This window comes from Nesoenas mayeri, assembly GCF_963082525.1.
Source record: "Nesoenas mayeri genome assembly, chromosome: 23".
In the NCBI taxonomy this organism is placed as follows: domain Eukaryota; kingdom Metazoa; phylum Chordata; class Aves; order Columbiformes; family Columbidae; genus Nesoenas; species Nesoenas mayeri.
This window is the reverse complement of record NC_137574.1, coordinates 3,850,730-3,864,915: the sequence shown is the minus strand read 5'-3', so window position 1 is coordinate 3,864,915 and position 14,186 is coordinate 3,850,730.

Below are 14,186 nucleotides of genomic sequence, written 5' to 3'. Positions count from 1 at the left end.
TTGTGACGACAAGTTCAGCTGATGTAAATATCTAGCTAATGCCCATTTGCTGATTTAATGAAATCCAGAAACAATTTGCAATCACATAATGAGTTTGGATTCCTGGCTGATAGAATCACAGGACTAGAGAGCAGAAGTCAACTCAGTAACACACATCAATGGCACATTTAAATGAAAGTGTATTCGACACTGTACAGGCTAATAACACATTATTATTGCTCTAGTCATTAAAAGTAAAGGTGCTGACTGCATGAAAATCGTGTCCCGATTGTCTGAACTTAAACTGCACAAAAGAGAAGCTGGTCCTTTCTAAACATGCAATAATAGTTTTTTAAACTACAGTCATAGAAGAATCAGAAAAATGCTCATTACAAAGAGCTCAACGTGAGCTTTTGAAGTGCAAACATTATATTTTCTTTACAGGTGAGACTGCAGTGTATCATTAGGAATAATGACTTAATTATGTTATTAGGAGTGCCTACGCACATCGCTGACACCGTGCCGACAGCCGGGCCGGTAACGCGGCTGCAGGGGTCACAGCACACGCTTCGCCCCCCATCGCCGGCCACGCGGAGCTCCCGAGGGTGCCGTGTCCTTGCCAGGATCAGACATAAAGCATCGTTTAACACACACCAACATCTGCCAAGTTCTGCGCAGGCAGGTGAGCTGCAAAGCCGTGAGCAGACAGACAGGACCAGGCTCCTCTGCAGCACACAGACTGCAGCAGAGCTGTTTTCTCCATGACCACTATCTGACTGGGTGAAGCTACCAGATAATTAGGCAGATGAGCTGGGAGGTGTGGAAGCCAGGGAGGGAAGAGCTGGTGCTCCACCAAAGGTCTAGCACATTTCCAAAGGGAAAACCTGGGCTGGTTTTTCCCATGAGCTACAACCCTGGGGCAGCAGTGCTGCTGCTTCTCCTCACCTGACTCACAATCATTAAAATTGCCTGAAAACCCAGGAAAAGCTGAATCCCAACTGGTAGCTGCAAATGCTAAAGGATTATCCAGGTCCACCTGCGAGCACGGGGACTGCAGAAAGGATGGGTGGCAGGAACAGGGTTCCCTTTATGAAAAGTACCGGTGAGCTGGGCTTTCCCCTCTGTGCCTTCCACTGGTCCCTCCAAAAGGGACATAGGATGGAGGATTCTTCTGCAGCTTCCCAGACATCGTCCTACATTGCCAGCCTGCCAGAAAATCCCCGTGTCAGACTGGTGTCTGCTCTTTGCGATTCTGCAGAGTAGGGAGAAAGGCAGAAGCTGATACGGGTTTCTGGTTCAAGGGTTTTATAAATAAATATCATAGGAGGCTGTGAAAGTCGCTGGGGGAGGAAGCACAAATCGCAGTTCCTACTGCTCAGGTATGGCAGGGAACCGCTGATTATCATACACAGGGTTTCCCATTTTTTAGTCTAATGGCAACATAATGGGCTATTTTTACTATTTGCTTTCTGAAAGCAAGAATTTACTTGTCCAAAAGTGTAGCAGCCTGGCATTTACTACCAGAGGAGACTGCTGGCAAGGAAATGGCCCTGAGAGAGCTAAAACAGGAGCTGAAACCTTAGCTCGTGTACCTCTTGTCTTTAATCACGGGTGTTGGTTGTGGAGCTATATTTGAATTAATCTTCCAATCTGTTATCAATGCATCTCCACGCTACGTAGCCAGTCTCTTCGCGGCAGAGAGCTGCTCCTAAGCAGTTTGTCACATCTGTTTTTGTCTGGGAGGGGTGATTTTGTCATTCAGAAACTGGGACACACAGAGGGAGATGGTCCCACCTTGGGGTGGGATCTAACCCAGCAGCAGCTCGTACCGACATGAATCATCTGGCCAAGTAGAAACACGGTTGTGAATCAGAGAAGGGTGATGGGGAGCTCTGTATCATTTTTATGGCGGCAGCTTGGAGGCCCAGAAGGAAATAACCACGCCACGCATCCCGGGATTCTCTCACATCGCAGCAGCTGATGAGAACTGAGCACAGTGACACAGTTTGTAGGATGCTTGACAAACCCTCTGACAAGTGTCCCCATGCAGAGACCCACATAACACAGCCCAAGGCCTAATCCTGCCCTCACCCCATGCACAATTTGCAAAGTGACTTGGTCAAAGCTGCTGGATTTGCACAAGACAAAGCCAAACGAGAAGAGATTGAAGCTGCCAAACCCCCTCGCAGCAACAGCCCAGGAGAGGCACAGGCTCAAACAGCAAAGGCCAGGACAGCAAAGCTCAAAATGAGCAATAACAAGGGTTATTCTTTCAGCTGACAAACCGTGCTCACTGTTCAAAGGCAGCCACAACCTCATATTTTCTGCCATTGCTCAAGTTCTTCCTGTACAGCCGAGCGCTCCCTCGCCCCACAGAGCCAGGTGATGCCTCGATGCGTCACCCTGGTACCAAACCTCATCCTGCACAAGCAGTTGCTGCTGGTTTCGCCTGTTTCTAGGACAGATGGAGCTTCCTTTCCTCTACTTGCATTTTGTAAAATTCGGGGAGTATAGGGAAGGGGCAGCAAGCACAGGGGAAAAGAGAAATATTTTTTAAAAGTTAAATTTTAAGGTGTTTAAGTACCTGAGAAAGTCAGAGACGTTCCTTTGACTCTGTAGGTACACTGGGAGCCACACATGGTCACACAATGCAAGGAGTAACTTTTCATTGGTGGGTAAAAGCAGCAATGCAGCTCCTTGGCTACAAGCTGATGGAAAGCCCTTAAGATTTATGAGATCTCTTTACTCCCTATTTACTCCCAGTTAATAGCTGGTCCCTTCCAGGGCCAATCCTGGCACTCTGCAGCATCCAGAGATGGAACATGGCAGGAACCACAAGCCTTCAGACCATCCCTCTGCCCCCAGCAAAGCCTCAGGGCTGCAGGATGGGGTTTATAAAGGCATGGGTGAGTTAATGATGAGCTCACCTGTACCTGAATAAGAGATGTGTGTTTACCATTAGTGCTGCTCTGCTGTCCTAAATGGACTTAATCACCTTCAAGACTCTCTGGCACACTCCAACAATCTCTTACTCCTTCTGCTTTCAGGTGTTAGCAGGAGCTTGTCTTAAAACAGCTGTTTCAGGAAAGGCTGTTTTTCAGCTCTTTTTATTAGTTGCTCCACTATAATTACAATTATAATAACACTGAGCCTTATGATAGCACTTTTAATTTTCTGACTGCTTCCTGACTGCAAGCTAATAATACTGGCTTTATGCTCCTTGCTCAGGAAAGAGTAGGTATTTTCCTACAGAAGGGCTGTTACTTTATGTTCATAGTAAAGCAAACACTGAGGAAGAGGCAGCAAGAGACTCCTGTGTCTCCTCATAGCCTGCGATGGCAAGAAATGTTCCACTCCCAAGTACAGCATTGGTCCTTTGGGGCAGGAGCAGCATGTCACAGTCACCATCCGACCGGTAACGCAACCGCGAATTCCTCTCTGAAATCAGCTGTTGCCTCCTCACCAGATCATGAGTAATTTCCACCCCAGTTATGACTCAGTTGGCTGGAAACTTTGCCTGAGCAAGGACTGGTTGTCTTGTTCGTGGAGGTTTCTCCACGCAGAGCCCGGCATGGGCAGGTGGGTGCTGGTGGGGTCACCCCTTGGTGCCCGGACACCCGTGGCACACGCTGATCTGCCTGGAAATCACAGAAAGTGGTAAATTACTCAACAGATAAGCCATCATGTCTGTCGCTAGCGAGCAGCACGCACGTCTGCATCGCCAGCAAAATAGCAACCCGGTTCCATCCTAGAAACATTTGGGGGTGCTTTGGTTATCAACACTTTCCTCTGTTGCCCTTTGAAAAGCAAGCGTTTGTATAAATAACAGCAGATGCATTCTAAAATAGCTCCTCTCCCCACCAGTGTTTAGCCATAGAAATGAGCAAAGATAAAACAGTTGCAGATGATGTGAGAAACGCGACAGATGGGTTTGCAGGGAGGAGCAGGGCCAGCCTGTGTCAGACCCCGTCGCTCTCTGCCTGCACAGATTGCGGCGCCCGGGGTGGCGGCTGCTCCCTCCCGGGACTCGGCACCCGCAGAAAAGTGCTCCTAGTGCTGCAGATTTTTTGTGTTTCAGCATTAATGAGAGAATCTGGGCATGAGGCGCTGACTCCGTACAGTGAGTTACGGCGCAGGCACACAGAGCCCAGCAAGTGCGTCTCAGGTCTCGTTGCTGTGGCTCTGACCCCAGTATCACAGTATCACAGTATGTTTGGGATTGGAAAGGACCTGGAAAGCTCATCCAGTGCAATCCCCCCATGGAGCAGGAACACCCAGATGAGGTTACACAGGAAGGTGTCCAGGCGGGTTGGAATGTCTGCAGAGAAGGAGACTCCACACCCCCCCTGGGCAGCCTGGGCCAGGCTCTGCCACCCTCACTGGGAACAAGTTTCTTCTCAAATTTAAGTGGAACCTCTTGTGTTCCAGCTTGATCCCATTACCCCTTGTCCTATCATTGTTTGCCACTGAGAAGAGCCTGGCTCCATCCTCGTGGCACTCACCCTTTATATGTTTATAAGCATTAATAAGGTCACCTCTCAGTCTCCTCTTCTCCAAACTAAAGAGCCCCAGCTCCCTCAGCCTTTCTTCATAAGGGAGATGCTCCACTCCCTCAATCATCTTTGTTGCCCTACGCTGGACTCTCTGCAGCAGTTCCCTGTCCTGCTGGAACTGAGGGGCCACAACTGGACACAAGATTCCAGGTGTGGTCTCCCCAGGGCAGAGCAGAGGGGCAGGAGAACCTCTCTGACCTACTGACCACCCCCTTCTAACCCACCCCAGGTCCCATTGGCTTCCTGGCCACAAGGGCCCAGTGCTGGCTCATGGTCACCCTGCTGTCCCCAGGACCCCCAGGTCCCTTTCCCCTACACTGCTCTCTAATATGTAATTTCCCAACCTATACTGGAACCTGGGGTTGTTCCTGCCCAGATGCAGGACTCTATACACTTTCGCTTGTTAAATTTCATCAGGGTAGCCTTGGGGACAGCGGCTGCAGGTCCTTTGGTCCCAGTGCATCCCCGTATCCTGAGTGCTCCTTGCAAAGCACGGCCAGCACAGGGGAGCAGCTGCAGCCTTCGCTGGTCACCCCGGCTTGGGTTTGCAAAACTAATAACTGAGCCCAGAAGGTGGGAAATGGAGCATTTCCTAAAAGCACTGGTTGGTAAGAATTTCCATATTATAAGGAAACGTGTAATGACTCTGAACTTCCACTGAAGCGGGGCTGTTTTAATGGCTGTCTCCGAGAATAGCAGGCAATGGCTGACACTGCTTTGTGACCAACCGCATGGAACAGCGGCTCATCTCCCTGCATTAACAGGCAAAACCTTCAGGCTCTTTTCCTTCAACTTGCAAACCTTCAAGACAAACGCAGTCATTTGTTCTCATACACAGTGCTCCGGTTTCCTTCTCTATTTGCCACCAAAATCTCTTGCTTCCCAAAGGCGTGGATGCGACAAACTCTTGTACATGAACGTGATGACAGCACAAATGTAGGGCTGACAGCGGGGAAGATTAAGGTCTCATGGACTGGAGTTGCATCAGCATTTATGCCAGGCAATAGCTGGCATATTGGAATTGGAATATTGGAATTGGTATTGGAAATAAAGCTGAACTCTATGACCTCACAGCACACAGCCCAGCAATGACCTGAGCAGTGTGGGGACAAATAGCCGGGTGTGGGGACACCTGGTTTCTTGGCGTTGTACCTGTGTGGTGGGGAGGGCTGGAACGAAGCTCTGCTCCCAGGGCTGTTTTCTCAAGGAAGAAGCAAGTGGGTATGAGGGTATTTATCTGCCAGGAGATCTCGTGTTTACCCCAAACAGCCAGGAACTGTCCCAAGAACTACCATCCTATTGATACATCAGAACATGTACTGAGCTCCTGCGGTGACTGGGGCCAGTTCTTAGAGTTACCTTAATAACAGAAAACTCCACTTGTATTTCCAGAGTTACAGAAACCGCAAAGATATCAGCCCATTTCATCGCCTGTTTTACTGCCTGCGCTGTAGGTTGTGGTGAGGTGCCGCATACCCGACTGACGGGTTCTTGCTGATGGCTCCTGTCACCGCTGCCGCGGCACGTCCCTGGGAAGGAGCCAGGGCTCCCGAGCAGCTCCCTCGCTCATCTGCTCGCTCTCTGCCCTCTGTCCCCCTGCAGCGAGCGGCAGGAACCTGCCTGGAGCTGGGGACGTGTCCTCCCTGTCACTCCAACTGGGATCTGCTTGGCTCTGGCTCTGCTGGGGCTCGGTGGCTTCTGCTGCTTCACCTTCCCAACTGGCAGGTGTCCTGGCAGCCCGCACACATGGGCTTTTCAATGAGGTTTGATGCAGAATGAGAGCGATCGATATCTTGCGATTGCTAAGAAACGTCCTCGGCGTGGTTCTCCCGGTATCACCACGTCTCCTCTGTGCGCGGTGACTTGTGCTGACCTGCAAATCCCCGCAGAGCCGCCCCCCATGCTGCCTGCCCACCGCCACCACCCGCCACCTCTGGGATGCTTTTGGTGGCGAGGACATCAGTTATGGGGGACAACAGGCAGGTTTGGGTCTGGAGCCTCTAATTTGAAGCTGTTTCTCCTCCAAACCCAGCTGATACTCCCCCAGCACTGGTGACACAGCCTGTGTCCCAACCCATCGCCATCCTTGTTTGCCCCGAGCTGAGCTCCTATGCCATCCCCGACCCCATCGTGAGCAAAAGCTCATTTAAAAATGAGCTAATTGCAGCTTTGAAGTGTCCACCTGGGAAAACGGCACTGTGGAAAATGAGCAGACGAGGCGGTTTTGCACGGGGCAGAACATCCCACGGCAGCTGGAGCCTGGAGGGCACACAGCAAAAGCGAGATGCAGCTCTTTGAGCGACTGGACCAGCAGCTCCGGGGTGATGCTGGTGAGACCTGCGGCTTCTCCCCGCTTTAAAACAGAAAGACTGACCCACTCTCTCGAAGATGCACCACGGCACAGCCAGGCTGGACCCACGGGATGCCAGGCAGGGCAGCGAGCTGCTCCGCCTTACAAAGCTGGGTCTGGAGTGGGTACATTTCCAGCAAACGGCTCTGAATGACATTTCTGAGCCTCTGCTCCCTAGGATGGCAAAGAGCCTTTTAGGCTGCAGCCCAAGGTGGCCATAAATCGCCCATTTATTGGTGGCCTTGCTATTTTGAGTGCCAATTACAGTGTTTGCCTTGGGTATCCACGGAACCGGGATTGCTGCGATTTACCCTGGCATGACGTTATCTGCCATGAACCCTCGTCCACATGTTTGTCGGGCCGGTGGTAACGGGGCTGCCCCGAAGATCCTTCCTGCCTTAATGACTGCGGAGCATGGCATGAGGCCACGGCGATGCCAGGCGGGGGAGCGGGGACCGGATTTCCTCTGCAAATTAAACCTCCACAAGATAAGAAAATCAAACACTCACCGGTGTGCTGCGAACAGCTTCGTAAACGGGCAACGCTTGGTGATGGGGCTGTCTGCTCCGGGCTCGGCTCTTTTCCTTGCTCAGCCAAGCACAGAGTTTTGGGGACAGGGAGCAGCTCGAGGGATGTGGCAGCCATCCCTCCTGGGGGTGACATGAGCTTGCAGTTGGGGCTGGGGCAATGCAAGCCCTGCGCTGCCTGGACTTCATCCATATTGTTATTAAACAGCAGTTTAATAACAATAATAATAATCATCATCATCATAGATATTACGCCAAATGAGCAAAGCCCAACTCAGCAGTTTCCTCCCCAGCCCCACGTGTTTGAAGTGCGGCAGAAATGGCAAAGAGCTGGAGAGAGGGACACACTCATGATTTATCTCATTGCACTTCCAGACGTACATTTCCCATATTTCTTCTTCGGCAAAAAACCGTCACGGTTGTGCCATCCCTCCTCCCATAAATCCAGCCATCCCATCACCTCGCAGCTCCGTCTGGGGCTCTGAGGTGCTGTAAAGCTGCACAAAATAGGCATTAAATCTTATTCTGCGGCCGGTAACAAATGTCCTGTTATTTTGTAGCTAGCAATAGGCTCAGTTTTAAATTCCCTTCCACTGTAGAGTAAGTGCGTTGCGATTCCTCCAGCACTGATCTGTCTTACAGGCAAACTCCAGCTACATCATTATGAGACTCAGAAACTGTATCAAGACAAGTGTTTGAGAACAATTTAATTCTCTAAAAATCAGAGCAGTACTCTCGGCAATGAGTGTCATTAAAAAAGCCGTTTTCTGCCACAATGGGAGATCTCTGTGTGTTTTGCTGCAAATAGACAGTAAAGAAAAATAAATCCTTTAGCCCGCCCTAAAGAACTAAATAATTGTAGTTAATTGTAGAACAAACAAGGCCTTGATTTCTGCTATACATCATGGAAAGGGCTGGATCCAAATATACCTACATTCAAAATAAAAAGCTATAAACAGTGTTTCCTTCCTCGAGAGCCTCCCTGGTGAGCTCAGACCCCATCAGGGTCCAGGACCAGGGGTTTGGGATGACACGGAGCCATCAGCTCCTTACAGCTTCAGAAAGGGGTTTCATTTGTTCATTTTCCCCATGAACTCCTGTTTCGAGGCTGTGCTGCCACCTCGGAGAGGATTAGTGCAGCCGCAGGACTAAATCCCTCTGTTCGTTACACCCGTGTAAATCTAGAGGAAATCCTTTTAAGCCATTGGGGCCACTCTGGGCTTACCCAGACTTAAATGGCCGTACTATAAATAAGACCTTGGTTTGATTAGAGACCTAAAGGCAGGAAAAAAGCACTTAAAAGACATGCAGGGAAATTATAAGGTCTCCACTCCAAGTAGTTACCCTGACGATGATGAATCAGCCCATGAATGCTCGTCAGAGAGCGAGTCGTGGTTCATAAATAAATCACACAAAGATATTCCCCATCCCAGAATACCCATGGCAGGAGGTTTCCACAAAACATGAGAGGTGAGAAGCCAGAGATGGGGAAGGTGAAGGATGGAACCAAGAACACCCAGAGCCCACAGCCTCACAACCAGAGAGCCGAGAAAATGGGACTCAGTTAAACCCCCCAACCACTCATCAATGGCCCTTGGGGACCTCAGGATCATTCAGACCTGTTGGTTTTTATTACTAGTAATAATAAAAATACCATTCTGCATACAATGAGCATCTTGCACCTTCACAACAGTGCGATTGTTCTGCTCTGCAGCCGCCTGTGATGAAGGTGACGGTCACGGGTGAGGGTGGAAAAGAGAGTGAACTCTGGTCAAGTACAGGGAGAGTTTGGAGAGGCTGGAAATAATTGTCTAACTTGAAAGGTAGCCAGGGCAGAGGAGCCAGCAGTGCTATTCAGAACGTGTTAATGGGCTTTTAAATGACAACAAATGGCCATGCCTTCAGCTGGAGGTTGGGTGGAAGAGGCTGTGTCTTCAATCATTTGTCTAAATTTTGGATTTTCGCTCAGGAAAAAGAAAGGCAGGCGCGTGTTGTTCGAAAGCGAGCGAACGCTTTGCAGGGCTCTGTTTAAGTACCACGAACACAGCTTGTTCCTGGAGGGCTTTTTAGAGCCTGGCCGCAGCCTCTGTGTACACCTGGGTGACATTAATTTAACCCAGCACATTTGAAGGCTGAAATGCAGCTAAATAATTTGCTGGTGGTCAAAAATAAGAGCTGGGAAAAGAGTTCAGGCGCTTGGCTCTGGCGTTTCACCCCGTTCTGCCTCCCCCAACCTTGCCAGACTTGGATGCAAAACTATCAGCAGAGTTTATAAAACATCAAAACAGTTGCTCTCATGTCAGCGAGGCCATTTGTATAAATAGTGCCTCTTTAAAAAAACCTCCTGCTGGCTCCAACCTCCCTTTCATCTCCCCATGGTTTATTTGATGCTCTTTTCATGGGATTTTAAAACAATCTGTAATGAAGAGCGAGGAGGGAAGTTCTGCGCTGGGTGCTTGGCAGGATCTTGTGTTTGCTGCCACCTGCCAGGTGCCTGATAACGGCCACGCAGAAAAGCTTTTAAAAGGAAATGGAGAGGTAATTTCCTCTCAGGTTACATGGGAGGTGAGTGCTCAAAACCGTGATTGCTTGATGGCTGAGGTCTCTCCATTGCTGTGCAACAGGTTGGAGAAGGACCTCTGGGACTGAAACACTTCAAAATGCTGCATTTCCCAAGTGTTGCAAAGACACTTGAAAGAGGAAAGAAAAATATCTCGGTCCTGTTTGCTCTGCAAAATGACGGTGGGCGCAGATGAACATGGGGAAATTCTGATTTACAGGAGACTGGGCAGGCCATTGCTGCATGGTGCCAAGTCAACTGGTGTTAATGGGGAAGGGAGAGGGTGGCCCGAACCTTGGAAGGGTTCTGGCTCCATGAGCATGGAGAGCAGGATAATGTGGAATCACAGCTCCCATGGGCTGGGAAAGGTCATTGCCACAGGGGCAAGCGGATTTGCCATCAAACGTGGTCCCGTGCCCATCGCTCTGCCCAACTGTGCCATCACCCATTCCATAGCCACGCCCAAAGAAAACCATTAAAAACTCCAGTTATAATGCAACTCATTTTGAAATGCACAAAGATACCATTTGCCCGAGACAAAGTGTTCCTGCCCTGCTTGCACTCCACGTAGTTCCAGGGCTGACACGCGGGAGCCATCATGGAGCTGCAGCCACTGTCCCTGCTCTCCAGTGGCCAAACCCACTGAGCTGTGCTGGTTTGACAGTCCTACTGGTTTGACAGCCCAGGCTCCCTCCTACACGGGTCCTGTGCTCCCCAACGAGCTGAGCAAGAAGAGCAAACAGACACGCTCATTCCCAGGTTTCGGGAGGTTTAAAATCCGAAGCGACATAATCCAGCCGAGCAGAACCACACAGGAAGCTCAAGTATCGCACCCGTTCTTGCTGTTTTCTAGTCCGGGTTTCAGATCTGGCGCAGGGCAGGGAGGGGAAGGGACGATGTTCCCGTACATGGAGCTGCTGCCAGGGAGATTTATCAGCCCCCGGGACTTAAAAGGAGCAAAGCTCTTCCCACAGTGGTACATTGATGCCTCAAAGAGACAAAGTGGAGCTGGGGATGGGGCACACAGGTACCATGTGAGCATCAGATCCAGGGGTCTGGCTGGGACCCCGATCCCCGAGCAGGGTTTTTGGGTATGTCTGCAAGGAGGCTGCTTTTTTCCCCCTGCAACAATTTTACAGCCCTGCCAGAACAAAGGCGGCTGTCGCTGTTGTTGACTCACGATAAGGTCATTGTTGTGGGATTTTTTTATTTTTCTGCATCTGTGTGTCACTTAGAAATATTATTTTTTCTAGAAAATCCGTTCTCCTCCCCTCCGCCCCCAATGTGCAAGGGGAATCTGCGCTCAAAGCCGCAGCTGAGATTGCAGATAGACCGTTCCCTTCCTGATCCTTATCTCACCAGGATGTAGGAGGATCCTTGGGGAATAGCTGGAAGCCTTTCACTGGAGCCATCCAAGAAACCGAGCAAGCTGACTACAGCCTTGAAATGGCAAATCCATCAAGTGCTTGGGGACCAGGATCCAAAACACTGTTTGACCCCATCAAACTATGACATCCCCAGATTCTGGCCCCAGCGCTGAGCCCAACCTGCCCGGGCTCCTCCTCGAGCAATGCGGGCATTGCCACCTCAGCTAAATAATACGATCTAAAAATACACCTTGGAATCCTAATCTAAACCAAAGCCTTACATTGCTGGCTCACACACTCACTCCAGCTGCAACCTGCTCACAGGCCGGTGGTTTTGTGTTCTCATGGGCTGGGGGTGCTCAAGGGGTGGCCCCGGCTCTGATAACCCAGCCCAAGCCTGCACCCCACCCTGGGCAGGCAGGAGGGGGGACCTGCTGGGTACCACTTGAGCATCATCCTCCCGCTTGTCCAGGGCGGGCGGCTGAGATGTCCGACAGACTCTCAGCCTTTGCTGGATGGCTGGTGCCCACCTGACGCCATGGAGGAACGGAAGAATTAATCCCGGACCCCCGCGCGGCCGAGCCTGATCCTTCTTACTCACAGTCCCTGTGCTGCCAGCTTTATCGGCCCGTACAAGGTGGCCTGCTTCAAATCACAACTGTTTTTATGAAAAACTAGCAGCATATGCAGCAGCAAAGTCATCCAAATACTCCAACCATGCTGAAGCAACTAGGAGAAGGGTTATATATGATGGGAGCGTATATTTACGTGTATACACATGCACACACACACAGCGCAGCCATCAGCAGAGATAAGCGGAGGATTGTTAACGCTGATATACAGAGCTCGACAGCCTGAGCTCAGCCATATGTTCCCTAAGCCCCTCAGCAGGAGCACAGCGTGTGCTTACAGGAGAGCAATTTGGTAGAGAAGTAAAGGAGGGAGCCCGTCGGCGGGGATCTGGGCTCAGATGCCTGTGCGTAAAAAGCAAGAAGGGGAGGGTATAACTGGTTTCCACTCCCTGATCCCACGCTCTGGCCCCGTTTGGCTCCTCTGTGCAGGGAGTGTTTTAATCACTTTACGAGCTGTAAAAACCTCCAGTGTTTCCTGATGCTGGGGCTGATGGAGGGCGGTGGGAGAGGAGCCGAGTGCCCATGGAAAGAGGATACGGTGCCGGGATGCAGCACCCTCAGCCCCCAGGGCATCCCTGGGCTGGGGGAGAAGTGGCACAGGCTCGTTCTTTGGTGACAGAGCAGTCACAGCAGCCCAGCAACATGGTTCTTTCATATTTAGGACAGGAAACAGATGCTGCCTGGCGGAGGAAGCATCTGAAGAAAATAAGTGCACCTTGTGCCTTCCCCGGCAGGAACCGGGTGGGAACAGGGGGTGCTGGGTGGAAACACCCCGGTTTGGCCCCAGTGCGGGCAGGTGCAGTTCAGCTGGGTTCAACAGCATCGCACTCGGTGGCACCGGCGGGGATGGGGGCCCAAAGTGCTTTTTTTAACTTTGGGTCATTTATTTGTCCACAGCAGCACAGAGAGCCAGGGCAGTGAAACAGAGATGAGTTATATACTTGTGGGGAAGGCGCGATGGTCTCCTCCTCTTGCGGTAACCGCTGCAGCAGCTCCTCGTCCGATCTGGCCCGAGGGTGATGAATTGAGATGATGAAGCATTTCTATTCCACCTACAGCCCAGGAAATGTGGGCTCGGTGCACTGCGCGGTCCGGGTACGAAGCAAAACCCCTTCCCTCTGCACAGGGGCAGGTTTCCAGTCCCGGGTCACACACCTACGCAGGCACAGACACAGGTTTACTCCAGACAGGCGTTTTTCTGAACTCATCTCCAGCCCACAGCTGCTAAAAAGCGCAGACAAAAAGAAATCAAATAGCTGGCAGGACCAGCAGCGCTATGAGCATCTTTTAGACAGAGATAGCGTCCCCATGGGAAAGCAGCTGCCTTCTAAGAAAAAGCTACAGGAAGATCCAATGCTATTAAGTTTTATGGGCTGGTACAAACAAAACATCTCGCAAAGGCTGCTTGTTTTCCTTCCATTCCAAAGCACCTTTTCACAAGCAGGTGCTGCTGCCCCATTGAGCCAGGTCAGGGCATTTTCAGGCCATGAAGCACCTTCCTACCCACACACTGGGCTCTGAGCCCCTGCCCAGATCTGGTCCTCTTGATTGCATTTTGCTTTGCTGTTCTCTGTGCAACCAGAAACCTGGCAGCCAGGGCCCGGCTTCTTGTTACATCCTATAGTACCTTAAAGGCGTTTGGGGAGACATTTGTTCTGTGGACACATGCCAGAGCATTGCTTTGTAGCTCCAATAATTTGAGAAACAGTTGCCTTAAATAGAGCCTTTTGCTGTATCTCACAGTCGGTCTGAACTTTTGCAGGAGTGGCTCCCGCCCCAGCTCACCCTGCAGCTACAGAACTACTTGTTGCAGCCCAAAAGAGGCGCTGGGACTTGGGCAACGTGTCCCCTGGGATGGTGAGGAAGAGCCCACGTCTTGTCAGGGCAGCAGCTGGGCCCTGGACCCACAGGAATCACTGAGAGCCCTCCCGGAGTGTGGCAAGACTGTTAACAGAGCAAAACACACATGAACATCACCAATGCTCATCTCTCCCCATTGAGCTACTGTTGTGTTCCAAACATCTCTCACCTTTTGCCTTGGAAATGCAAAGGAGTTTCTTTGGGGTGTTAGCTAGGAAGAGGGACTCAGCCCTGCGCTAGCCAGAGCTTAATTAGCTGAACACAGATATACACACAGTTGTTGCTCCAGAACACATGATCTGAGAAGCATGTCTGTGCCATTTTCACCCCACTTCGTGTTGCTCCTGCGCTGTTTCAG